This window comes from Oncorhynchus kisutch, linkage group LG24 (genome assembly GCF_002021735.2).
Source record: "Oncorhynchus kisutch isolate 150728-3 linkage group LG24, Okis_V2, whole genome shotgun sequence".
NCBI classification, from domain to species: Eukaryota; Metazoa; Chordata; class Actinopteri; order Salmoniformes; family Salmonidae; genus Oncorhynchus; species Oncorhynchus kisutch.
The window spans coordinates 36,503,099-36,530,702 of NC_034197.2; the positions used below are offsets into that span (position 1 = coordinate 36,503,099).

At 41.9% G+C, this 27,604-nt stretch overlaps 1 pseudogene; it reads left to right on the forward strand.

Moving 5' to 3' along the window:
• The first annotated feature begins 14,287 nt into the window (after positions 1–14,287).
• LOC109869809 (peptidase inhibitor 16-like) lies at positions 14,288–22,269 on the forward strand (annotated as a pseudogene).
• The last annotated feature ends 5,335 nt before the right edge of the window (positions 22,270–27,604 follow it).

The following is a 27,604-nucleotide window of genomic DNA, read 5'->3' on the forward strand; positions in this document are numbered from 1 at the left end:
TCATTTTTTTCTTCCTTTTTTCTACCTCTCCACCGCTTCCTCTCTACCCACCCACCCACTCATACTCTCATACCCTCATTTCCACACACGCACACGCACACGCACACAAACACACACAACATTCAAGGTCTGCCTCACCCCTGCAGACTCAGTGCCACTGGCTTTGTGTAACCTCCAAGGAGAGCACACTAACCTCAAATGTGAATTTTATGTTGGCTATTATTTTCTCTACAGCAACAAGGGACCAATGTCCACAATTACAACAATACAACCATTGAGAGAATAATATACTATGTCAAATGTAAGAGCCCTATTGCAAGTATTTTCTAATTTCATCACAGTGTCTCCACAGTGCAAAAGTGAATAACAGTCGCTGTGGGAGAAATGGTCTAATGTTTATGAAATTGTCGTGAAATTAAGCATTGCTGTGATGGAAACAGCTGGGTGACAAAGTGAATAACAGGGTTATTTTATTCATTCATTTATTTAGCCTTTATTTAACCAGGTAAGTCATTGATACCACATGATGTACATCAATAATGAAATACATCAATAATGTTGATAGAACACAGGTATTAGTCTTCTTCCTGTAGAAACGCTGAATAGTTTCCTATTATGGGGCGGCTGATAAAGGTCCCTGTAGTCGGCCCTTCTCCTTGTTCGGGTGGTGTTCGGGTGGTGTTCGGGTGGTGTTCGGCGGTCGACGTCACCGGCTTTCTAGTCACTACCCATCCATTTTTCTGTTTCGTTTTGTTTTGTCTGATTACACACACACCTGTTTTACATTCCCTCATTACATTACCTGTTTAACTATCTGGACATACATTTCTGTTCTGTCCGTGATTGTTCATGTCGTTAGTAGTTGTGTTTGTGTTAGAGTTGTGTTGTATGTTCCTATTTGGAATTTAGCTTTATTCTTTGAGTAAAACTCAGTTGGATTACTCTATACCTGTGTCCTGCACCTGACTCCGCTTTCACTCTGCACCCAATCGCTGACAGCGGCAGGGTAGCCTAGTGGTTAGAGCGTTGGACTAGTAACTGAAAGGTTGCAAGTTCATATCCCCGAGCTGACAAAGTACAAATCTCTCATTCTGCCCCTTAACAGGCAGTTAAGGGGCAGAACTGACTTGCCTAGTAAAATAAATAAAAAAATGTGATGTTGATTTACCACAGTGCAATGTGGGTATTTCAACTAACAATCTGGTCATCAATGCTAAGACAAAAAGGACAGGGAAGTTTGGCACAAAACATTTTATTGTATATTAAAGCTCATAGTAACATGTTGGCGGTATTCACATTGGAGGTAAGGCCTACAAGATGATCCATGTAGGTGGCCAATGCAACACATGAAACTTGGTGAGGGTGAATGTGCTTGCTGTGATTATGCTTAATTCTAACGTAAGATCTACTATGCATCACCGTACAGCTATCACAGATGAGTCAGGCTTGTGGTGGTTGCTACGTGGGAGGTCAATCGGCCTGAATCTGGTAACAAGAGTTTGTGCAAGCCACTTCCTGTCATGCCAATACAACACTTCCTCTTGTTAACAGACATTCATTGGACTGCTTAAGTCACTAAGCCATACAGTGTTAGTCAGCCACATGATAAACATGAATGTAAATGCAGCGCCAGACTGTGAGACTGTAGATTTATAAGTCAGTTCCGTTATTGAGGACTACATCTCATAGACTTTGCCTGGATGGATTCAATAAATCAACGTAGCCCTAATGAAAGATACTGCGAGGCATACAGTACATGAGTAATCAATAATTTACATGATGTGGAAAATGTGAGCTGAAGCAAAGGTATCGTTCAACCTATATCCTTTAGTAGCGCTCTGAACAGTTGAATGGAGATCCATATAGACCATTGCATGACCAGCTGTGATGATGATATGTGTCCTTTCACGTCTCCTCCCCACGCAGGCCTAGGCAGTGAAACTCTGAATGTGATGAGGATGTTTTGCTTGTCTTTTTACTTCCTACTGATGAATATGTCACACACACATCCCACTGGGCACAGATGTCAATTCAACATCTGTTCAACGTTCGTTCAACGTCAATTTCATTGAAATGACATGGTTGCAACAGTGATTCAACCGGTGTGTGCCCAGTGGGACTGTTGTTGCCTTTGAAACATTGTTACACAACACTCTGCAAATAGTACAACAAGAATGTGTTAGACACAGTAATATATTTAGATTGCATTAGTGTATGCTACACAACAGTAATATTGTACCCCACACGGTTGAATTACTATCAATACAATCCTTGTACATAGTGACGTATAAATCATCAACAGCAGGGGGCACTGCATGTTTTAGTCTTCGTTTTCTTATTTCTGATTGGTTTTCACAATGCTGTATTCATGAGCTGTTGCACACTAGGACAAATCTAATAAAAAGCAAGGTTATGTAATCATTATTGAAATGGTTTTGCCAATACAATGTCAGTTGCTCTTCAGAGAGTATCTAATTTGGATTTTCAGAGAGGGTCTAATTTTTGTATTTCTGCAGATGTCAGTTGAGTGATTTATGTTGTATTTGTCTTGCCTGGAAAATGACTAATGCTTTTGATTTCGCAATGCTATATTTCAGTTTTCTGTTGAAATACAGATTGCTGTGTATCATAGAGTATAGTCAGTGCATGTCTCCAGTCAGAGAAAAGTGTTCTGATTCTTCTAGGGGTTCTGAAGTGTTCTGTTGCTTCTAGGGGTTCTGAAGTGTTCTGTTGTTTCTAGGGGTTCTGAAGTGTTCTGATGCTTCTAGGGGTTCTGAAGTGTTCTGTTGTTTCTAGGGGTTCTGAAGTGTTCTTCACTCCACATACTGTAAGCATTGAAATAAAATAAAAACAAAAGCCTATGTCTCTTCCTGATCAGAATATCTGAGCATCATAAAGGTGTTCCAGAACTTCCATCAGACAACAAATTGTGTAAAATCCCAGAGGATAAAAGTCCCTGTAATATCCCAGAGGATAAAAGTCCCAGTAATATCCCAGAGGATAAAAGTCCCTGTAATATCCCAGAGGATAAAAGTCCCTGTAATATCCCAGAGGATAAAAGTCCCTGTAAAATCCAGAGGATAAAAGTCCCTGTAATATCCCAGAGGATAAAAGTCCCTGTAATATCCAGAGGATAAAAGTCCCTGTAATATCCCAGAGGATAAAGTCCCTCTAATATCCCAGAGGATAAAAGTCCCTGTAATATCCCAGAGGATAAAAGTCCCTGTAATATCCAGAGGCTAAAAGTCCCTGTAATATCCCAGAGGATAAAAGTCCCTGTAATATCCCAGAGGATAAAAGTCCCTGTAATATCCCAGAGGATAAAGGTCCCTGTAATATCCCAGAGGATAAAAGTCCCTGTAATATCCCAGAGGATAAAAGTCCCTGTAATATCCATGAGGATAAAAGTCCCTGTAATATCCATGAGGATAAAGTCCCTGTAATATCCCAGAGGATAAAAGTCCCTGTAATATCCATGAGGATAAAAGTCCCTGTAATATCCCTGATGATACAAGTCCCTGTAATATCCATGAGGATAAAAGTCCCTGTAATATCCCAGAGGATAAAAGTCCCTGTAATATCCATGAGGATAAAAGTCCTTGTAATATCCCTGATGATAAAAGTCCCTGTAATATCCCTGATGATAAAAGTCCCTGTAATATCCCAGAGGATAAAAGTCCCTCTAATATCCCAGAGGATAAAAGTCCCTGTAATATCCCTGATGATAAAAGTCCCTGTAATATCCCAGAGGATAAAAGTCCCTGTAATATCCCAGAGGATAAAAATCCCTGTAATATCCCAGAGGATAAAAGTCCCTGTAATATCCCTGAGGATAAAAGTCCCTGTAATATCCCTGATGATAAAAGTCCCTGTAATATCCATGAGGATAAAAGTCCCTGTAATATCCCAGAGGATAAAAGTCCCTGTAATATCCATGAGGATAAAAGTCCCTGTAATATCCCTGATGATAAAAGTCCCTGTAATATCCCAGAGGATAAAAGTCCCTCTAATATCCCAGAGGATAAAAGTCCCTCTAATATCCCAGAGGATAAAAGTCCCTGTAATATCCCTGATGATAAAAGTCCCTGTAATATCCCAGAGGATAAAAGTCCCTGTAATATCCCAGAGGATAAAAGTCCCTGTAATATCCCAGAGGATAAAAGTCCCTGTAATATCCCAGAGGATAAAAGTCCCTGTAATATCCATGAGGATAAAAGTCCCTGTAATATCCCAGATGATAAAAGTCCCTGTACTATCCATGAGGATAAAAGTCCCTGTAATATCCCTGATGATAAAAGTCCCTGTAATATCCCAGAGGATAAAAGTCCCTGTAATATCCCAGAGGATAAAAGTCCCTGTAATATCCCAGAGGATAAAAGTCCCTGTAATATCCCTGAGGATAAAAGTCCCTGTAATATCCATGAGGATAAAAGTCCCTGTAATATCCCTGATGATAAAAGTCCCTGTAATATCCCAGAGGATAAAAGTCCCTCTAATATCCCAGAGGATAAAAGTCCCTGTAATATCCCTGATGATAAAAGTCCCTGTAATATCCATGAGGATAAAAGTCCCTGTAATATCCCAGAGGATAAAAGTCCCTGTAATATCCCAGAGGATAAAGTCCCTGTAATATCCCAGAGGATAAAAGTCCCTGTAATATCCCAGAGGATAAAAGTCCCTGTAATATCCATGAGGATAAAAGTCCCTGTAATATCCCAGATGATAAAAGTCCCTGTACTATCCATGAGGATAAAAGTCCCTGTAATATCCCTGATGATAAAAGTCTCTGTAATATCCATGAGGATAAAAGTCCCTGTAATATCCCAGAGGATAAAAGTCCCTGTAATATCCCAGAGGATAAAAGTCCCTGTAATATCCCTGATGATAAAAGTCTCTGTAATATCCCAGAGGATAAAAGTCCCTCTAATATCCCTGATGATAAAAGTCCCTGTAATGTCCAAGAGGATAAAAGTCCCTGTAATATCCCAGAGGATAAAAGTCCCTGTAATATCCCAGAGGATAAAAGTCCCTGTAATATCCCTGAGGATAAAAGTCCCTGTAATATCCCTGATGATAAAAGTCCCTGTAATATCCCAGAGGATAAACGTCCCTGTAATATCCATGAGGATAAAAGTCCCTGTAATATCCCAGAGGATAAAAGTCCCTGTAATATCCATGAGGATAAAAGTGCCTGTAATATCCCAGAGGATAAAAGTCCCTGTAAGATCCCAGAGGATAAAAGTCCCTGTAATATCCAGAGGATAAAAGTCCCTGTAATATCCCAGAGGATAAAAGTCCCTGTAATATCCCAGAGGATAAAAGTCCCTGTAATATCCAGAGGATAAAAGTCCCTGTAATATCCAGAGGATAAAAGTCCCTGTAATATCCCTGAGGATAAAAGTCCTTGTGATGGTCTAGAGGATAAAAGTCCCTGTAATATCCATGAGGATAAAAGTCCCTGTAATAGCCAGAGGATAAAAGTCCCTGTAATATCCCTGAGTATAAAAGTCCCTGTAATATCCCAGAGGATAAAAGTCCCTGTAATATCCCAGAGGATAAAAGTGCCTGTAATATCCCAGAGGATAAAAGTCCCTGTAATATCCCAGAGGATAAAAGTCCCTGTAATATCCAGAGGATAAAAGTCCCTGTAATATCCCAGAGGATAAAGTCCCTGTAATATCCCAGAGGATAAAAGTCCCTGTAATATCCAGAGGATAAAAGTCCCTGTAATATCCAGAGGATAAAAGTCCCTGTAATATCCAGAGGATAAAAGTCCCTGTAATATCCCTGAGGATAAAAGTCCTTGTGATGGTCTAGAGGATAAAAGTCCCTGTAATATCCATGAGGATAAAAGTCCCTGTAATATCCAGAGGATAAAAGTCCCTGTAATATCCCTGAGGATAAAAGTCCCTGTAATATCCCAGAGGATAAAAGTCCCTGTAATATCCCAGAGGATAAAAGTGCCTGTAATATCCCAGAGGATAAAAGTCCCTGTAATATCCCAGAGGATAAAAGTCCCTGTAATATCCAGAGGATAAAAGTCCCTGTAATATCCCAGAGGATAAAAGTCCCTGTAATATCCCAGAGGATAAAAGTCCCTGTAATATCCAGAGGATAAAAGTCCCTGTAATATCCAGAGGATAAAAGTCCCTGTAATATCCCTGAGGATAAAAGTCCTTGTGATGGTCTAGAGGATAAAAGTCCCTGTAATATCCATGAGGATAAAAGTCCCTGTAATATCCAGAGGATAAAAGTCCCTGTAATATCCCTGAGGATAAAAGTCCCTGTAATATCCCAGAGGATAAAAGTCCCTGTAATATCCCAGAGGATAAAAGTGCCTGTAATATCCCAGAGGATAAAAGTCCCTGTAATATCCCAGAGGATAAAAGTCCCTGTAATATCCAGAGGATAAAAGTCCCTGTAATATCCCAGAGGATAAAAGTCCCTGTAATATCCAGAGGATAAAAGTCCCTGTAATATCCAGAGGATAAAAGTCCCTGTAATATCCAGAGGATAAAAGTCCCTGTAATATCCCTGAGGATAAAAGTCCTTGTGATGGTCTAGAGGATAAAAGTCCCTGTAATATCCATGAGGATAAAAGTCCCTGTAATATCCAGAGGATAAAAGTCCCTGTAATATCCCTGAGGATAAAAGTCCTTGTGATGGTCTAGAGGATAAAAGTCCCTGTAATATCCATGAGGATAAAAGTCCCTGTAATATCCATGAGGATAAAAGTCCCTGTAATATCCCTGAGGATAAAACTCCCTGTAATATCCCAGAGGATAAAAGTCCTTGTAATATCCCAGAGGATAAAAGTCCCTGTAATATCCCAGAGGATAAAAGTCCCTGTAATATCCCAGAGGATAAAAGTCCCTGTAATATCCCAGAGGATAAAAGTCCCTGTAATATCCCAGAGGATTAAAGTCCCTGTAATATCCCAGAGGATAAAAGTCCTTGTGATGGTCTAGAGGATAAAAGTCCCTGTAATATCCAGAGGATAAAAGTCCCTGTAATATCCCTGAGGATAAAAGTCCTTGTGATGGTCTAGAGGATAAAAGTCCCTGTAATATCCATGAGGATAAAAGTCCCTGTAATATCCATGAGGATAAAAGTCCCTGTAATATCCCTGAGGATAAAACTCCCTGTAATATCCCAGATGATAAAAGTCCTTGTAATATCCCAGAGGATAAAAGTCCCTGTAATATCCCAGAGGATAAAAGTCCCTGTAATATCCCAGAGGATAAAAGTCCCTGTGATATCCCAGAGGATAAAAGTCCCTGTAATATCCAGAGGATAAAAGTCCCTGTAATATCCCAGAGGATAAAAGTCCCTGTAATATCCCAGAGGATAAAAGTCCCTGTGATGGTCCAGAGGATAAAAGTCCCTGTAATATCCCAGAGGATAAAAGTCCCTGTGATGGTCCAGAGGATAAAAGTCCCTGTAATATCCCAGAGGATAAAAGTCCCTGTAATATCCCAGAGGATAAGTCATGTTCAAATTCTAGCTCAGGAAAAAGTTTTTAGCATTGCATTGATGGATTTGATTACACATCCGTATTTGTAATCACTTCTGTATAAGTAATGTACGATGATTGTTGCCAACATCTGAAGTCAAGACCTGAGTATCAAAACAAGTTACCGAACACAATTTATATCTCTCTGTCAGCAAAGCAGAGCACAAGGCATAACATGTTAATTTAACCTGTCCTGGGGCACTTTAAATGCCCCAGTACCCTGCTTCCCCACAGCAATCACCCTGAGAGAGAGAGAGAGAGAGAGAGAGAGAGAGAGAGAGAGAGAGAGAGAGAGAGAGAGAGAGAGAGAGAGAGAGAGAGAGAGAGAGAGAGAGAGAGAAAGAGAGAGAGAGAGAGAGAGAGAGAGGGAGAGAGAGAGAGAGAGAGAGAGAGAGAGAGAGAGAGAGAGAGAGAGAGAGAGAGAGAGAGAGAGAGAGAGAGAGAGAGAGAGAGAGAGAGAGAGAGAGAGAGAGAGAGAGAGAGAGAGAGAGAGAGAGAGAGAGAGAGAGAGAGAGAGAGAGAGAGAGAGAGAGAGAGAGAGAGAGAGAGAGAGAGAGAGAGAGAGAGAGAGAGAGAGAGAGAGAGAGAGAGAGAGAGAGAGAGAGAGAGAGAGAGAGAGAGAGAGAGAGAGAGAGAGAGAGAGAAAGAAAGAGAGAGAGAGAGAGAGCTGCTCTGCACTGAGGGCCTGTGATGTAATATGTTCCAGATGAGGAGGAGAGCTTTGCAGGGAATCCCCAGGGCTCGAACACAATGAAGTGCCTGGAGCAGAAGTCATACTCAGCTGTAGAAGACAGACTCTCCACCCTAAAACCGTCCTGTACTCTTCCACAGTGGTGGCCAAAGCAATAGCCAGGCCAGAGCACGGAGAGGACGCAACAGAGGGGCACCAGAGCAAAGGACAAGACAGAGACAGCCACCCAGGAGCTCCATGTTGTCACACACAGGCATCTCCATATAGCTCTCCGGATTAACACATACATGTGAGACTCTAATGGCCTATTACTTAATACATACTGTAATATAACTCAGTGTGAAGGGTTTACTAAACCTCTTAATGTCTAAAAGCATAATAACTCATGATAAGCAGGATGGAACACTTCCAGAGAGAGTGTGTCTGCTTTTCATTGGTTACCATGCCAAAGTTAATGGTTGTATCATTTTTTTGTTTTGGTAATGGCCCATAAAACCATCATAGTCTCCACCCATGTAAACACTGTCTATCAGACGGTTTACAGGTACTCACAATAAACCCAGGTGCCAATCAAATTTCCCCCTAAGATTGGATTGAATCTTCTTACTCAACCATGGCTTGGGTCAAAAGACATGGATACAGGTTGACCTGGGGAAGGGTGGGGTGCAGTACCATGTCTCACCATGACTTCAGCACTGGGGCTCTAGATCATTGGAAGCCTGGATCTCCAGAGCTCTCCTCTGGTCATCTGGAGTCAATCATAGGCCTGTTGAGGACTTGGGATACATCTAGGGGGGAACATCTGAAACACCTCTGGACGGGTTAAGGGACTGCTTCATGCCTTTACGTTGTTGTGTTGCCCATTCATCAATTTACTAAGACCTCTGGATAGTAGGTTCAAATAAACTCAAATAACTTGTCTTTATTGAATTAACATTGTATATAGAGGGTAGGACACAGTGAAAAATAGTGAAACATTAAAAAAGTTCTCCTTTTTAGATAAAACTATACTAAATATATTCACGTCACCAAAACGTTTATTAAAACACACTCGCCCCGTAGCACTCACCTCTGTCATCATGAAGTGCTTTGAGAGACTAGACTACCCACTTCCATTTTCTTACCGCCCAATAGATCCACAGATGATGCAATTGCCATCTCTCTGCACACTGCCCTATCCCATCTGGACAAGATAAATACCTATGTAAGAATGCTGTTTATTGACTATAGCTCAGCATTCAACACCATAGTACCCTCCAAGCTCATCATTAAGCTCAAGGCCCTGGGTCTGAACCCCGCCCTGTTCAACTGGGTCCTGGATTTCCTGATGGGCCGCCCCCAGGTGGTGAAGGTAGGAAACAACATCTCCACTCCACTGATCCTCAACACTGGGACTCCACAAGGGTATTTGCTCAGCCCCCTAGAATACTCCCTGTTCACACCCATGACTGTGTGGCCAAGCACGCCTCCAACTCAATCATCAAGTTTGCAGACGACACAACAGCAGTAGGCTTGATTACCAACGACGATGAGACAGCCTACAGGGAGGAGGTGAGGGCTCTGGGAGTGTGGTGCCTGGAAAACAACCTCTCACTCAATGTCAACAAAATAAAGGAGATGATGGTGGACTTCAGGAAACAGCAGAGGGAGCACCCCCCTTCTACATCGACAGGACCACAGTGGAGAAGGTGGAAAGCTTCATGTTCCTTGGCGTACACATCACTGACAAACTGAAATGGTCCAGCCACACAGACGGTGTGGTGAAGAAGGCAAAACAGACCCTCTTCAACCTCAGGAGGATGAAGAAATGTGGCTTGTCACCTAAAACCCTCACAAACTTCTACAGGTGCACAATTGAAAGCATCCTGTCAGGAAGTATCACCACCTGGTACGGCAACTGCGCCGCCCACAAACTCAAGGCTCTCCAAAGGGTGGTGTGGTCTGCACAACACATCACTGGGGGCAAGCTACCGGCCCTCCAGGACACCTACACCACCCGATGCTACAGGAAGGTCAAAAAGATAATCAAGGACAACAACCACCCGAGCCACTGCCTGTTCACCCCGTTATCATCCAGAAGGCGTGGTCAGTACAGGTGCATCAAAGCTGGGACCGAGAGACTGAAAAACAGCTTCTATCTCAAGGCCATCAAACTGTTAAACAGCCACCACCAGGACATTAGAGGCTGCTGCCTATAGGTATAGACTAGGAATCACTGGCCCCTTTAAGGAATGGAACACTAGTCACTTTAATAATGTTTACATATCTGGCATTACTCATCTCATATGTATATACTGTATTCTATACTGTTCTATGGTATCTTAGTCACTTAATAATGTTTACATATCTTGCATTACTCATCTCATATGTATATACTGTATTCTATACTGTTCTATGGTATCTTAGTCACTTAATAATCTTTACATATCTTGCATTACTCATCTCATATGTATATACTGTATTCTATACTATTCTACAGTATCTTAGTCACTTAATAATCTTTACATATCTTGCATTACTCATCTCATATGTATATACTGTATTCTATACTGTTCTATGGTATCTTAGTCACTTAATAATGTTTACATATCTTGCATTACTCATCTCATATGTATATACTGTTTTTTCTATACTATTCTACTGTATCTTAGTCCGTTCCTCTCTGACATCGCTCGTCCATATTTATATAGTCTTAATATACTCTTCATTCATAGTCTTAGTCTTTATATAGTCTTCATTCCTAATGAAATTAGTGTATATTGGGTATATGTTGTATAATTTGTTAGATATTACTGCACTGTCGGAGCTAGAAGCACAAGCATTTTGCAACACCCGCAACAACATCTGCTAGTCACGTGTATGTGACCAATAAAATTAGATTTGATTTGTTTTGAAGGTGTACAGTAGCCTCGACAGCACTCTGTAGGGTAGCACCATGGTGTAGCCGGAGGACAGATAGTTTCCGTCCTCCTTTGTGTACGTTGACTTCAATACAAGATCTAGGTGGGTCATGGTTCTCATTCCCTTCCATAGACTTCCACAGTAATTATGACAACTTCTGGAGCACTTCCTCCAACCTATTAGAGATCTTGCAGCGTGAACTGACATGTTGTCCACCCAATCAAAGGATCAGACAATGAATCTAGTACTGAAATCATAAGCTACAGCTAACTAGCACTGCAGTGCATGTGGTGTGTAGTTGACTCAAAGAGAAATACAATAGTTGAACAGTTTGAACAAATTAATTTCTTCAAAAATGAAGGAGAAGCAAGAGAGAGAGAGAGCTAGCTATATTTCATTGTATTTTTTTCACTTTCGCTTTCACTTACTAAGCTAGTGAATGCAGCTAGCTAGTTTAGCCTACTCAAACACCCATCACAAACAGAGAGGGATGCTAAGGGATGTTAGCTAACTGACTATGGCTAACTAACACTGGAACTCTCCCAAGTCAAGGTAAGCTTTTGGTTGTATTAGTTTATTGCCACCTGGGACCTGCCGGTGTAACTGCTAAACTGCTGATTGTACACTGTACTGTTTACCAACGCGTTAGTTCTAGTAGCTATGTTGACTATGCCATATAACGATGTAGGCTGTCTGTAGCGGTTATGCCATGAAGGTTTGGCTTGGAAAGGTTGTTTTTGCCTGGTCACAGACAGCTGTTGTGTTCTGCACTGACGTCCACAAGCGAAGGGAAAAGGTGAGAGGAGGAGAGTACGTGGATGTGTGAAGGAATTATACAACGAGCAAAGTGATCATGCTGTTTGTATGTGGCTGCTATGAAAGTAAACTGTGTTTGCGGGTGGTTAAGGGGTATATTCATTCCAAAGTGTTTCTTAAATGGAAGCAAATGGAACGCAATGGGGATAAACATACCTGCATTTGTCCAATAGAAACTCTCATTTGCAACTGTTTGGACTAATGATCGCACCCCAGATCAGCTACTGTAGATGCAGGCAAGAGTGTGCAAGGCGGTATTGAATGTGTCACTGTCTGTCACCCTGATTACACATTTTTTTCTCGACCTGTGCACCTACATTGTAAACTTTCATTTGTAGTTCTGGTTGGAGCAACCTCATAATAGGGAGAATTATGTATCATGTTGTAGTCTAAACCTATTGATGTTACATTGAGCTGGGTGAATAAAATATCAATAACAGTCATCCAATATGTTGTACTATAAATACGGAGAAAAAAATACATCCTCCCTAATCTTAAAAGGCACCAGCCACCACTGGTAGGACACCAGGGGATGGATTTGAGGTACAGCACATTACAGAGATATCATTTCTGTGGTTGTTGAAGTAATAAAATAATGCAATCCTCTCCTCAGCTGTTAGTAATACTGGACATTTCCATTGAGTAAGTCGTAGTTGTTTTGAAAGCTTTACTCTCAGGCAAGGTTTCTCAGAATGGCTCTAGTACTTGTTCTCCCTGTGGCATTACCGTCACGGAGAATGTGCAGGAGAAAGGCTTTAGGGGAGGGTCCAGGTTCAGCTGATCAGGTCTCAGGTTTCACTTCATTCTGCAGACATGTTGAGCTGCTGGCCATCGACAGCTGGAGTGTTTGGTTACTGTGAGGGACGGCCCACGCCTCTGGACTAATGAAGTTATGAGGATCTGAAAGATCATCACCTTCCATGAGTCTGAAGCAGAAACGAAACAAAGCACTTTACTGTGAACACTTCAATGTGATCGGTTCTGCATGGGTAATTCATTAATAACAGAACGTTTCAATGTGATCGGTTCTCCATAGGTAATTCATTAATAACGGAACGTTTCAATGTGATCGGTTCTCCATATGTAATTCATTAATAACGGAACGTTTCAATGTGATCGGTTCTCCATATGTAATTCATTAATAACGGAACGTTTCAATGTGATCGGTTCTCCATATGTAATTCATTAATAACGGAACGTTTCAATGTGATCGGTTCTCCATATGTAATTCATTAATAACGGAACGTTTCAATGTGATCGGTTCTCCATATGTAATTCATTAATAACGGAACGTTTCAATGTGATCGGTTCTCCATATGTAATTCATTAATAACGGAACGTTCGCCACTAGAATGAATGACAGAAAACATCACATAATCAGCTCTGTTGATGTTCTGCAGTGCAAACCTCTGGCTGGCCTCCTATACAGTCATAAGGGGAATATTATTACATTAACTAGCATGGAGAGGATGTATGTATGGTCTCTGTGTGCTGGATGTGAACCTTATTCTGGCACTGGTGTGAGCGACGGTACATTCCCCATGGTTCCATCAGGATTGTATGAATTATGACCTGGGAAAACTGCTTTATTTGCTACATTTGTCATAATGAAAATAATAAAATCCCAAATCATGGGTTTAGGAACGTGTCCTTAAAAACAAACGTGTTCTTGGAAATTCCTGTAAATGTAATTGAAAGGAACTGGTATGCACCCAGCAGAAAGACGTCTGGCAGCTACCGACATGTGGAAGATACAGAGCATTTGCCAAGTGTATCACGTCCAACCACAACCACCTTAATTGGGGAGGACGGGCTCGTGGTAACGACTGGCGCAGAATCAGTGGAATGGTATCAAATACATCAAACACATGGTTTCCAGGTGTTTGATTCCATTCCATTTGCTCCGTTCTGGACTATATTATGAGCCGTTCTCCCCTCAGCAGCCTCCTGTGCGTCCCCACCCCACCCCAACCCAAAGCATAGTATCACATTATCAGCTGTGGAAATGTCTCCTCTATGAAGGGCTGTAACGGAAGGAGAACGAAAGTCAACATGACACCGGGTGAGATACACAACATAGATCAACTGCCTAATGCCGCTCACTCATCATGCTTGGCTTTAAGATATTTCCTGTTTGGTGCATTACGGGGAAATCTGTGTCCTGACTCAGTATTTAGAGCAAATGAGCACATAGTGAAGGCCAACTGCGTGTGAGTCAGAGACATGTATCCGAATCTCTACGTAGCTCAGTCTGTGTCTGTGTCCTGCCTGAAATCACACCAGATTTGTAAGAATAGGGTGATTGTTTTCGGGTGGTGTGGTGTCGGTGCGTACCAGTCAGAGCAGCGTGTAATGTGACCTAGTGAGGGTGAGGAGGGGAGTCAATGTTGTGGTTCTCCTGTGGAGAACGGGGTGGATCCACTCCCTCTTAATATACCCAGGCTAAGGAGGCTGAGCCTTACATCTAAGAGAAGAAGCAGAGCAGCTGGAGTACACTCACACACTACACACTACACACACTCACATACAGAAACAGACAAACAGCAAGGCACACCGTCTGACACCGGCAGACATCTGAAGTGATTCTTGAGAGAGAGAGAGAGGACTTCACTTCCCAGAGTGACATGCTGTGGGGGACAGCTCTCTTGACTGGCCTGGTGGGACTGTATGTCATCGTCACCCAGTGTCCAGCCACCTGCCAGCTGAGCCAGGAGGACACGGAGACCCTCATGGAGCTGCACAACAGCTATCGGGGCCAGGTGGTACCCAGTGCCACCTACATGCGTAAAGTGGTAAGGGCTGCGTGACTGGGGAGGATGGATGGGCAGTTAACTCTAGCTGCATCTGCTGTCTCCTGCAGGATGGGACATGTTCAGTCACTTCTGCATTAGCAGGTGTGGAAATGGTGTGTTTGAACCCTTTGTGGTGATGAGCTTGTTGGATCCAGATTTCCTACTGTATGGCTGCAGGGATTGATGGAGTTCAGCCCCGCTGTCTCCTGGTATGGTTCGCAGCATTACTTCCTCTCATGGGGCTAATCTGGAGTATAATTGATCTGGAGTTGGTTGCAGGTGAAGGTAGATGCAAAGCCAAATTCTGGAGAGGGAATTTTTGATTGAGATTTATTTTGGTGTCATGCTGATAGCTGTTCATTATTAAATGATCTGTTTGGTATTCAGCTTTAAAACGGTCTAGTATCAAAAACGAAACTCTGGCTACATCTACAGTATCATAACCATCTATAGTATCATAACCATCTACAGTATCATAACCATGTGGAATATCATATTTTTGCTGATCAAAAGTTGGTTGTAGTACAGAACATTTAGTACATAAATAATCACTCTTGTTTTAGTCACTAAATCACAGTGCTGCAGAAGATGCATCATCCCTAATGAATCTTACCACGCCAGGAAGTTGATCTAAAACAGGGCTTCTTCGTTTAAATCTGAATGTACATTATAGAAGTAATCCCAAGACTCACTTTTGTCGACCTCCAGAGTTACGGGAATGACTTTGTTGTTGATAGAGCCTGTCTGTGCCTCAGTGCGAGTGGGTGTTCAGAGTTGAGTCCAGTGTTGTGCAATGCATGGGAATGTGTGTGTGTGTGTGCGTGTGTGTGCGTGTGTGTGTGCGTGTGTGTGTGCGTGTGTGTGTGTGCGCGCGAGTGTGTGTGTGTGCGTGCGCGCGCGCACGCGTGTGTGTGTGTGTGCATGCATGGGTGTATGTGTGTATACTGTGTAATGTGCTTGCTTAAGTTGCTATCTGCCATTGACTGGTTCCAGGGACATCTCTGCCTGTCTCTGTGTTTTGATGGATGCCCCACTGGGGCCATTTTCATATTTCACGTTCATGCCTGTTTCAGTAAACAGGACTGAGAATGCAGAGTGAACGGGTTCATAACATTCATTCAGAACATTATAGAACTATTGGGATTTGACTGGAATTATGTGTCATTCATTCAGAATATTATAGAACTATTGGGATTTGACTGGAATTATGTGTCATGACCAACAAATCCGCAGCATTCTGAATATGTATCTGAGAAATACATTATATTTATTTATTTGTATTCTGGTAGCTTCAAACGAATTTTAATGGAGGTTTCAAAACACAACCATATTGTATGTAATTGGCTACTATGTGTTTCTTTGTCACTACTTGGTGATTAATTGACTGTGTCGGACTTGATTTGCCTTAACGAAAAACTGATCAGCCCCTACAAGAAATGTTCATGAATTATAATCCACATAATAATTCGTATTTCCTATTGCTGCAGGATTATTTTTTATTGCTGTCGCAAACTGGCTCAAATTAAGATCCCACATCTGTACCACTGACCAGATGGTCTCGGATGACGCCTCTGTTATCTCAGGCCCGAAGCACAGCAATGATATACAGTACAGCTCTGTTTGTTAAAGCACAGAGAGGAGGAGATCTGATGTCCTGAGGCTAGGATGCCAGATGTTGTGGAATTTCAACTAGGATCCTCCAATACAAGTGTTTGTTTGTGACTGGACATAAACTGAACTTCACATGACTCCACACTGCACCTCTCTGTCTGGACAGTTCACAATACAAAAAACACAATATGCATTCGTACGATATTGCATCTCTGCATTTCTTTGAAGCAAATTAGCAACCATAACAATTATCAATCTCAGTCAAGATCCGGCTTTATCTGCCAAGTGTGATCACGTCCTCTTGTTCTGTCATTCCAATACTTGAAGAAGAATTGGACTGAAATGATCAGATAATATTCCTCACCCACTGATACACATATTACCGAAAGGTTCCATAGAGGCTCCTTAGTAGAGGTTTGATTTAATATTGAAGGATAATAGTTAACATGGGAATGTTGGTGTGACTAATATAATCTAATGTACAGTATAGTGTAATGTAATCTAATGTATACTGTAATGTAATCTAATGTACAGTATAGTGTAATGTAATCTAATGTACAGTATAGTGTAATGTAATCTAATGTATAATGTAATGTAATCTAATGTACAGTACAGTGTCATGTAGTGTAATGTAATCTAATGTATAATGTAATGTAATCTAATGTACAGTATAGTGTAATGTAATCTAATGTATACTGTAATGTAATCTAATGTACAGTATAGTGTAATGTAATCTAATGTATAATGTAATGTAATCTAATGTACAGTACAGTATAGTGTAATGTAATCTAATGTATAATGTAATGTAATCTAATGTACAGTATAGTGTAATGTAATCTAATGTACAGTATAGTGTAATGTCATCTAATGTACAGTATAGTTGAACATAATCTAATGTACAGTATAGTGTAATGTAATCTAATGTACAGTATAGTTCAATGTAATCTAATGTATAATGTAATGTAATCTAATGTACAGTATAGTGTAATGTAATGTAATCTAATGTACAGTATAGTGTAATGTAATCTAATGTACAGTATAGTGTAATGTAATCTAATGTACAGTATAGTGTAATGTAATCGAATGTACAGTATAGTTCAATGTAATCTAATGTATACTGTAATGTAATCTAATGTACAGTATAGTTTCATTTACTACATAGATAATCATTGTCTGTCTTCAGGACTCTGGCCAATCTTAGTATAACCCTGCCTTATTGGTTTACAAGATTAACTTTTCCCATAGTGAATAATGAAATTCCTCTTGCTACAGGCAAAATCAAATACCATCATTATCTGGCGGGTTGCCAGGTCAGGAAAAAACTACCACAAGGTTAGTGTGGCACAATACATAAATAAATAGCTCCATTCAAAACCATCAGCAATACAGTGTCTGTATCTACAGATATTATCAGAAGTATACCTCTCGTAATACAATCTGCTAGTGCTGTGCTATCTATATCAAACCTGAACTACTGGTATTTAGATTGGGGAAGAGCACGGATCATAGTGCGCATGCTATTAGAACACACTTACTGTTCACTGGGGCGGCAGGGTAGTCTAGTGGTTAGAGTGTAGAGGCGGCAGGGTAGCCTAGCGGTTAGAGTGTAGAGGCGGCAGGGTAGCCTAGTGGTTAGAGTGTAGAGGCGGCAGGGTAGCCTAGTGGTTAGAGTGTAGAGGCGGCAGGGTAGCCTAGTGGTTAGAGTGTAGAGGCGGCAGGGTAGCCTAGTGGTTAGAGTGTAGAGGCGGCAGGGTAGCCTAGTGGTTAGAGTGTAGAGGCGGCAGGGTAGCCTAGTGGTTAGAGTGTAGAGGCGGCAGGGTAGCCTAGTGGTTAGAGTGTAGAGGCGGCAGGGTAGCCTAGTGGTTAGAGTGTAGGGGTGGCAGGGTAGCCTAGTGGTTAGAGTGTAGAGGCGGCAGGGTAGTCTAGTGGTTAGAGTGTAGAGGCGGCAGGGTAGCCTAGTGGTTAGAGTGTAGAGTGGGCAGGGTAGTCTAGTGGTTAGAGTGTAGAGGCGGCAGGGTAGCCTAGTGGTTAGAGTGTAGGGGCGGCAGGGTAGCCTAGTGGTTAGAGTGTAGGGGCGGCAGGGTAGCCTAGTGGTTAGAGTGTAGGGGCGGCAGGGTAGCCTAGTGGTTAGAGTGTAGGGGCGGCAGGGTAGCCTAGTGGTTAGAGTGTAGGGGCGGCAGGGTAGCCTAGTGGTTAGAGTGTAGAGGCGGCAGGGTAGCCTAGTGGTTAGAGTGTAGGGGCGGCAGGGTAGCCTAGTGGTTAGAGTGTAGGGGCGGCAGGGTAGCCTAGTGGTTAGAGTGTAGAGGCGGCAGGGTAGCCTAGTGGTTAGAGTGTAGGGGCGGCAGGGTAGCCTAGTGGTTAGAGTGTAGAGGCGGCAGGGTAGCCTAGTGGTTAGAGTGTAGAGGCGGCAGGGTAGCCTAGTGGTTAGAGTGTAGAGGCGGCAGGGTAGCCTAGTGGTTAGAGTGTAGAGGCGGCAGGGTAGCCTAGTGGTTAGAGTGTAGAGGCGGCAGGGTAGCCTAGTGGTTAGAGTGTAGAGGCGGCAGGGTAGCCTAGTGGTTAGAGTGTAGAGGCGGCAGGGTAGCCTAGTGGTTAGAGTGTAGAGGCGGCAGGGTAGCCTAGTGGTTAGAGTGTAGAGGCGGCAGGGTAGCCTAGTGGTTAGAGTGTAGAGGCGGCAGGGTAGCCTAGTGGTTAGAGTGTAGAGGCGGCAGGGTAGCCTAGTGGTTAGAGTGTAGAGGTGGCAGGGTAGCCTAGTGGTTAGAGTGTAGAGGCGGCAGGGTAGCCTAGTGGTTAGAGTGTAGAGGCGGCAGGGTAGCCTAGTGGTTAGAGTGTTGGACCAGTAACAGAAAGGTTTGCAAGTTCAAACCCCCCAAGCTGACAAGGTACAAATCTGTCGTTCTGCCCCTGAACAGGCAGTTAACCCACTGTTCCTAGGCCGTCATTGAAAATAAGAATTTGTTCTTAACTGACTTGCCTGGTTAAATAAAGGTAAAAAAAACAAAACTGTCCTCCTTTAGAATCAAGAAATAGGACAATAGGATGTGAGTTTAGGAATCGAACTTACTTACAATGTGGTGGATATGGTGGATAGTATGATTAATATTAATACAGTATAGTATTGAAACACTAATTCCCATTATTTTTAATTTCTACTTTGCACATTTTTCCATTGCAAATCAACCATTCCAGTGTTTTACTTGCTATATTGTATTTACTTTGCCACCATGGCCTTGTTTTGCCTTTACCTCCCTTATCTCACCTCATTTGCTCACATCGTATATAGACTTGTTTATACTGTATTATTGACTGTATGTTTGTTTTACTCCATGTGTAACTCTGTGTCGTTGTATGTGTCGAACTGCTTTGCTTTATCTTAGCCAGGTCGCAATTGTAAAGGAGAACTTGTTCTCAACTTGCCTACCTGGTTAAATAAAGGTGAAATAAATAAATGAATAAAAATATAAGAGAGTTGTCCAGTGGGCTACATACAAAGAGTTCTGTTATGGTCCTCAATGTTGGTTAATGTCTCCCCCTGTCTGTCATTCTGCAGCACTACATCTACAGTATACAGGTTAGAGGCAATCAGGTAGACTACTTGTAGTCTGATACAATAATATGCCATTTAGCAAATGCTTTTATCCAGAGTGACTTACAGTGATTCGCATACATTTGCATACATTTGCATACACGTGTGGGCCCGGGAATCAAACCCACCATCCTGCCATACCAACTAAGCTACTGAGGACCACTGATGGTAATATGACAGTTTGTCTCTTCATCCCTGCAGAAATGGGATGAGAAGCTGAAGATCCTAGCTGAGGGCTACGCTGTGAAGTGTATGTGGGAACCGAACCCGGATCTAGAGTTGCTGAACATGGGAGAGAACCTGTTTGTGTCGAATGAGCCCTTGGACCTCAACATGACCATGGAGAAGTGGTTCTTGGAGCACCTAGACTACGACTACAACAACAACAGCTGCCAGGAGGACAGGATGTGTGGACACTACACTCAGGTGAGAGACCCAGAAAGAGAGATGCTAGACAGTGTCACTGAATTGGTAGAATTAGACTTCTGATAACCTGAGACAGTACTATAACTGTAACAGGTTGGATATTCCTTGGTTACTCCTGTGTGTATAAACCCCTGTGATGGTGGGGGATGATGATGATGGTGGTGACGATGAAGACATTGTAAATTGATCAGACTGATGGGGGTGTTTCAGATGGTGTGGGCGGACTCTCACTCTGTGGGCTGTGCTGCTCATCGCTGTGACACCATCGAGGGGCTGTCCTTCGAGAAAGTTAACTTCCTGGTCTGCAATTATTACCCAAAGTAAGTATGGTACCAGAGAACATGTACAACTTTACACACTTACATGTATATCCTATTTCCACACTTATTCAATGTCTAAGAATACATCGATCATCATAATTCATCTTTACCATTGCATTTCACTGATTGCGTTAGGGTTAGACTTAGGGGTTGCGTTAGGGTTAAACTTAGGGGTTGCGTTAGGGTTAGTGTTAGGGGTTGCATTAGGGTTTGACTTAGGGGTTGCGTTAGTGTTAGTGTTAGGGTTTGCGTTAGGTTTGGTCTATGACTTACAGCCCTGACTGAGTGACCATTGACTTGTGTTGCATTTACATTTCAGAGATAAGTTTAAGGATGAGAAACCCTATGAGGAAGGTGAATGGTGCTCCAAGTGCCCAGACAATGTGCCGCAATGTGATCAGAACCTCTGCGGTAAGAATTCAGCACCTATCAATCACACTACTCCCCCCCCCCCCTCCTCCCTCCATTTAATTCACAGCACTCTCTCGCTCTTGTGTCAAACTTCATCCTCTCCAACCTGACCTCAGTATCCAGCCAATTGTGGTTGATCATGATATCCCCTCTTTGTGGAGATAGATTGACTGCTATGGACTAGTGGCCCTGTAATCACTTTCTAAGACTAGATTTCTCATCACTGTTTTCTCATCAAAGCTTATTAAAGATCAGTGATACTATCAGGAGCAGCGTGCGGTTTCCTTTTTCCCTCATCTTGTCCAATTGTTATCATGCACCTGCAAAAAAGATTGCTCAGATGTGCGAGTGCCTTTTGAATTTGCATCACTGTTTCCCCCAGTGCCTGATGCCCCTTAGCCTTCAGAGGAGCCTGATGTTGAGGAGCCTGATGCCCCCGCGCCTTCAGACGAGCCTGATGTTGAGGAGCCTGATGCCCCCGATCCTTCAGACGAGGCTGATGTTGAGGAGCCTGATGCCCTTGAGCCTTCAGAGGAGCCTGATGTTGAGAAGGAGACAACAGAGAGCTTTACCCCACACACAGCCACAGAGCCTGGGTATGAGGAGGAGGGGGACGAGACAGGCATGCAGCCTGGGGACGAGGAGGACGAGGGGGAGTGGGAGGGGGAGGAGAGAGCAGCGGAGAGGGAGAAGGAGAGGACTAGGAACCAACCTCCGGCCAATGCAGGAAGGATAACTACACCACTACTTCTTGTTACCAGCCTAATGGCTTTACTCTCAGTAGGATTGTGAGGTGAAGGTATGAGAGTAAGGCATGACACACATACACACACTCTATCTGGAACTGAACTGAACATTGCTGGAAGTTGAATTACATTGTGCTATAACCATGTCTATAGCAGAGGGATTTCTTGATGGTTATTTTGTTATTATTTGCTCGCTACTAATTACAGTTGCTAGTTTAACATAAGGCCTTCTTAGCAATATCAATAAGCACACAACATACAACAGTTAACAATGTATTATAACAGTTGTATAATAACAGTTACGACCTGTTACAAATGTAACAGCAATACATTTTCTTAAAGCAAGGCACGTCCTCTATATGAATGTGATTCGTAAACCTAAAGGAGCATAACTACTGTCAATATTGCATATTTCTGTAAATGTCTGTATATAGAGTATAATAAATATTGTTTCTTCTACTTGTTGTGTCTCAACATTTCCATGCTCTACACTGTTGTCTGGACTGGGAATAGGTGTTTGACCTTTGACCACAAAGGATGGGGAAAAAACTGAACAGAAAGAGAGTATGGATGGGAATGGGAGGGTATAGTGGCTGTGGAGAACATGCTAAGACATGTTAACAAAAGGTTTACACCTGGGGAGAACATGTTAACAAAAGGCTAGGGAGAACATGTTAACAAAAGGCTGGGGAGAACATGTTAACAAAAGGCTGGGGAGAACATGTTAACAAAAGGCTGGAGAGAACATGTTAACAAAAGGCTGGGGAGAACATGTTAACAAAAGGCTGGGGAGAACATGTTAACAAAAGGCTGGAGAGAACATGTTAACAAAAGGCTAGGGAGAACATGTTAACAAAAGGCTAGGGAGAACATGTTAACAAAAGGCCGGGGAGATCATGTTAACAAAAGGTTTACACCTGGGGAGAACATGTTAACAAAAGGCTGGGGAGAACATGTTAACAAAAGGCTGGGGAGAACATGTTAACAAAAGGCTAGGGAGAACATGTTAACAAATGCTGGGGAGAACATGTTAACAAAAGGTTTACACCTGGGGAGAACATGTTAACAAAAGGCCAGGGAGAACATGTTAACAAAAGGCCAGGGAGAACATGTTAACAAAAGGCTGGGGAGAACATGTTAACAAAAGGCTGGGGAGAACATGTTAACAAAAGGCTGGGGAGAACATGTTAACAAAAGGCTGGGGAGAAAATGTTCACAAAAGGCTGGGGAGAACATGTTAACAAAAGGCTGGGGAGAACATGTTAACAAAAGGCTAGGGAGAACATGTTAACAAAAGGCTGGGGAGAACATGTTAACAAAAGGCTGGGGAGAACATGTTAACAAAAGGCTGGGGAGAACATGTTAACAAAAGGCTAGGGAGAACATGTTAACAAAAGGCCGGGGAGAACATGTTAACAAAAGGCCGGGGAGAACATGTTAACAAAAGGTTTACACCTGGGGAGAACATGTTAACAAAAGGCTGGGGAGAACATGTTAACAAAAGGCTGGGGAGAACATGTTAACAAAAGGCTAGGGAGAACATGTTAACAAATGCTGGGGAGAACATGTTAACAAAAGGTTTACACCTGGGGAGAACATGTTAACAAAAGGCCAGGGAGAACATGTTAACAAAAGGCCAGGGAGAACATGTTAACAAAAGGCTGGGGAGAACATGTTAACAAAAGGCTGGGGAGAACATGTTAACAAAAGGCTGGGGAGAACATGTTAACAAAAGGTTTACACCTGGGGAGAACATGTTAACAAAAGGCTGGGGAGAACATGTTAACAAAAGGCTGGGGAGAACATGTTAACAAAAGGTTTACACCTGGGGAGAACATGTTAACAAAAGGCTGGGGAGAACATGCTAAGTCACATTAACAAAATGTTTATAGCTGGGGAGAAAAGACAAAAAACTAAACACATCTAGCACAGTCTGGGCTGGCTTGGAGTCAGCAGTACAACTGAAATATTAATTCACCACTTCTCTGTGAGGCTATTTCTGGAGGAGCATTTAGACACTCAGCCCTCCACAGCGTTCACAGGGAAATTAGATTTAGTTGAGGGGGAGGTGGGCCGGGCTCCCCATTCGGGAGGTGGGCCCGGGCTCCCCATTCGGGAGGTGGGCCCGGGCTCCCCATTCGGGAGGTGGGCCCGGGCTCCCCATTCGGGAGGTGGGCCGGGCTCCCCATTCGGGAGGTGGGCCCGGGCTCCCCATTCGGGAGGTGGGCCGGGCTCCCCATTCGGGAGGTGGGCCCGGGCTCCCCATTCGGGAGGTGGGCCCGGGCTCCCCATTCGGGAGGTGGGCCCGGGCTCCCCATTCGGGAGGTGGGCCGGGCTCCCCATTCGGGAGGTGGGCCGGGCTCCCCATTCGGGAGGTGGGCCGGGCTCCCCATTCGGGAGGTGGGCCCGGGCTCCCCATTCGGGAGGTAGGCCGGGCTCCCCATTCGGGAGGTGGGCCGGGCTCCCCATTCGGTACCCAGAACTGAAGGACTTTTTCTTTCTGTCTATGGATTTATATTTATATTTTATATTTATATTTTATATTTATATTCTATATTTATATTTTATATTTATATTTATATTTATATTCTATATTTATATTCTATATTTATATTCTATATTTATATTCTATATTTATATTCTATATTTATATTTTATATTTATATTCTATATTTTATATTTATATTTATATTCTATATTTATATTCTATATTTATATTCTATATTTATATTTATATTTATATTCTATATTTATATTCTATATTTATTCTATATTTATATTTATATTTATATTCTATATTTATATTTTATATTTATATTCTATATTTTATATTTATATTCTATATTTATATTCTATATTTATATTTATATTTATATTCTATATTTATATTCTATATTTATATTCTATATTTATATTCTATATTTATATTTATATTTATATTCTATATTTATATTCTATATTTATATTTATATTTTATATTTATATTCTATATTTATATTCTATATTTTATATTTATATTCTATATTTATATTCTATATTTATATTTATATTTATATTCTATATTTATATTCTATATTTATATTCTATATTTATATTCTATATTTATATTTATATTTATATTCTATATTTATATTCTATATTTATATTTATATTTTATATTTATATTCTATATTTATATTCTATATTTATATTCTATATTTATATTTATATTTATATTCTATATTTATATTTATATTTATATTTATATTTATATTTATATTTATATTTATATTTATATTCTATATTTATATTTGATATTGCTTTTTTATAGCTGGAATCCATAGCGGTGAAACGTCCACGTCTGTTCTACCCTCAAAGCCTTAAGATAAAATTGTCAAAGACTCCAGTGACCCACAGCAAGCAGTACCAGAGCACCAAGTCTAGGACCAAAAAGCTCCTTAACAGCTTCTACCCCCAAGCCATAAGACTGCTGAACAATTAATCAAATGGCCACCGGACTATTACATTGACCCCCGATCCGCCTCCATTTGTTTTGTACACTGCTGCTACTCGCTGTTTATTATCTATGCATAGTCACTTCACCCCTACCTACATGTACAAATGACCTCTAACCTGTACCCCCGCACACTGACTTGGTACCGGTACCCCCTGTATATAACCTCCACACTGACTCGGGACCGGTACCCCCTGTATATAACCTCCACACTGACTCGGTACCGGTACCCCCTGTATATAGCCTCCACACTGACTCGGTACCGGTACCCCCTGTATATAGCCTCCACACTGACTCGGTACCGGTACCCCCTGTATATAGCCTCCACACTGACTCGGTACCGGTACCCCCTGTATATAGCCTCCACACTGACTTGGTACCGGTGGCCCCTGTATATAGCCTCCACACTGACTTGGTACCGGTGCCCCCTGTATATAGCCTCCACATTGACTTGGTACCGGTGGCCCCTGTATATAGCCTCCACATTGACTTGATACCGGTATCCCCTGTATATAGCCTCCACATTGACTCGGTACCGGTACCCCCTGTATATAGCCTCCACACTGACTTGGTACCGGTGGCCCCTGTATGTAGCCTCCACACTGACTTGGTACCGGTGGCCCCTGTATATAGCCTCCACACTGACTTGGTACCGGTGCCCCCTGTATATAGCCTCCACATTGACTTGATACCGGTATCCCCTGTATATAGCCTCCACATTGACTCTGTACCGGTACCCCCTGTATATAGCCTCCACATTGACTCTGTACCGGTACCCCCTGTATATAGCCTCCACATTGACTCTGTACCGGTACCCCCTGTATATAGCCTCCACATTGACTCTGTACCGGTACCCCCTGTATATAGCCTCCACATTGACTCTGTACCGGTACCCCCTGTATATAGCCTCCACACTGACTCGGTACCGGTACCCCCTGTATATGGCCTCGTTATTGTTATGTTATTGTGTTACTTTTGATAATTTTTTATTTTGGACTTCAGTTTGTTTGGTAAATATTTTCTTAACTCTTCTTGGTTAAGGGCTTGTAAAGTAAGCATTTCACGGTAAGGTCAATATACACTTGTTGTATTTGGCGCATGTGACTAATAAAGTTTGATTTGATTTCATATTACAATAACAAAGATGCTACTCCAAAACTGAATGTCATTACACGCGCAATACAATGACAAAGACCTGAACACAAACACATGATACAAAACACATAATAACACTTAATAGGCATAAAAGATAGAGACTTGGGCCCATATAACCACAAAGCATCTCAGAAAAGGCCTTAGTAGGAATCATTTTTTTTTTTTTTTTTAACTCAAAGCTCAGATTTTTTAGAATGATGTTAAGACACTGCCCAGACAAAATCTGAGCCCGGAGTAAAATCAACTCATAAAAGTTTATCTCAGCTGGTGAACACGACAGTTTGAAGTACCGCAAAGGAAAGATAGTGAATTAAGATGAATTAAGATAAATTCTTATGGTTGTTAAAGGCGGAATTTTGACAATATTACCGTTGTATAAACACACTCATCACTCCCGTTTTAACAACTCTAAATCGCTTTGGCACAGCATCAACCCACTTGCCAAAAATGTTGCGTACAACGTTGCACACAACTATTGAAAAGTCTATAGTTTTCATCGAACACACTCAGAGTTAACATAAGCCCTAGGTGTCTTCATTTTTCCAATTTATGAGCATGCCAATTTATGAGCATGCCAAATTTAATTTATATTTTTTAACAACATGATGATGCGTTCCAGATAACATGATGTGCAGTAGGTTAAATAATATAAAGAAATGTTTATTTATTATCCTATGGTTAATAGTATTTAGGCATATCATGTATAATAGGTGAAATCAATGTCAAAAGTGCAAGAGATACTGTTGCATGTGCATCTAGGTTGAACATGTAGAAATAACAGAACATTATTTTAATAGTGCCAAAGCAATTGCATGTGACGCAGGAATCACTGACTCACTGCCTTTTTCTACTATCAAGACATCTGCTGGTAACTCAACTGGTTAGGACAGCTCATGAGGTCTCCTAAATATCTGTTGACTTTGGACTCATTATAAAGAGGCTTCATGCAAAGCTTTTATTTTTACCCATAAGAGTCGGAGTCAAATGTCTCTTCTCAGCACTTATGACTCTGAGATGCTTTGTGGATACAGGCCCGGGCCATACAGAAGCTGCATGCTCCTGTATGGCATTACAGTGCTGTGGAGTTGTCATGCCTGCTCCCACTCCCTCCCCCACTCCCTCCCCCGCTCCCTCCCCCACTCCCTC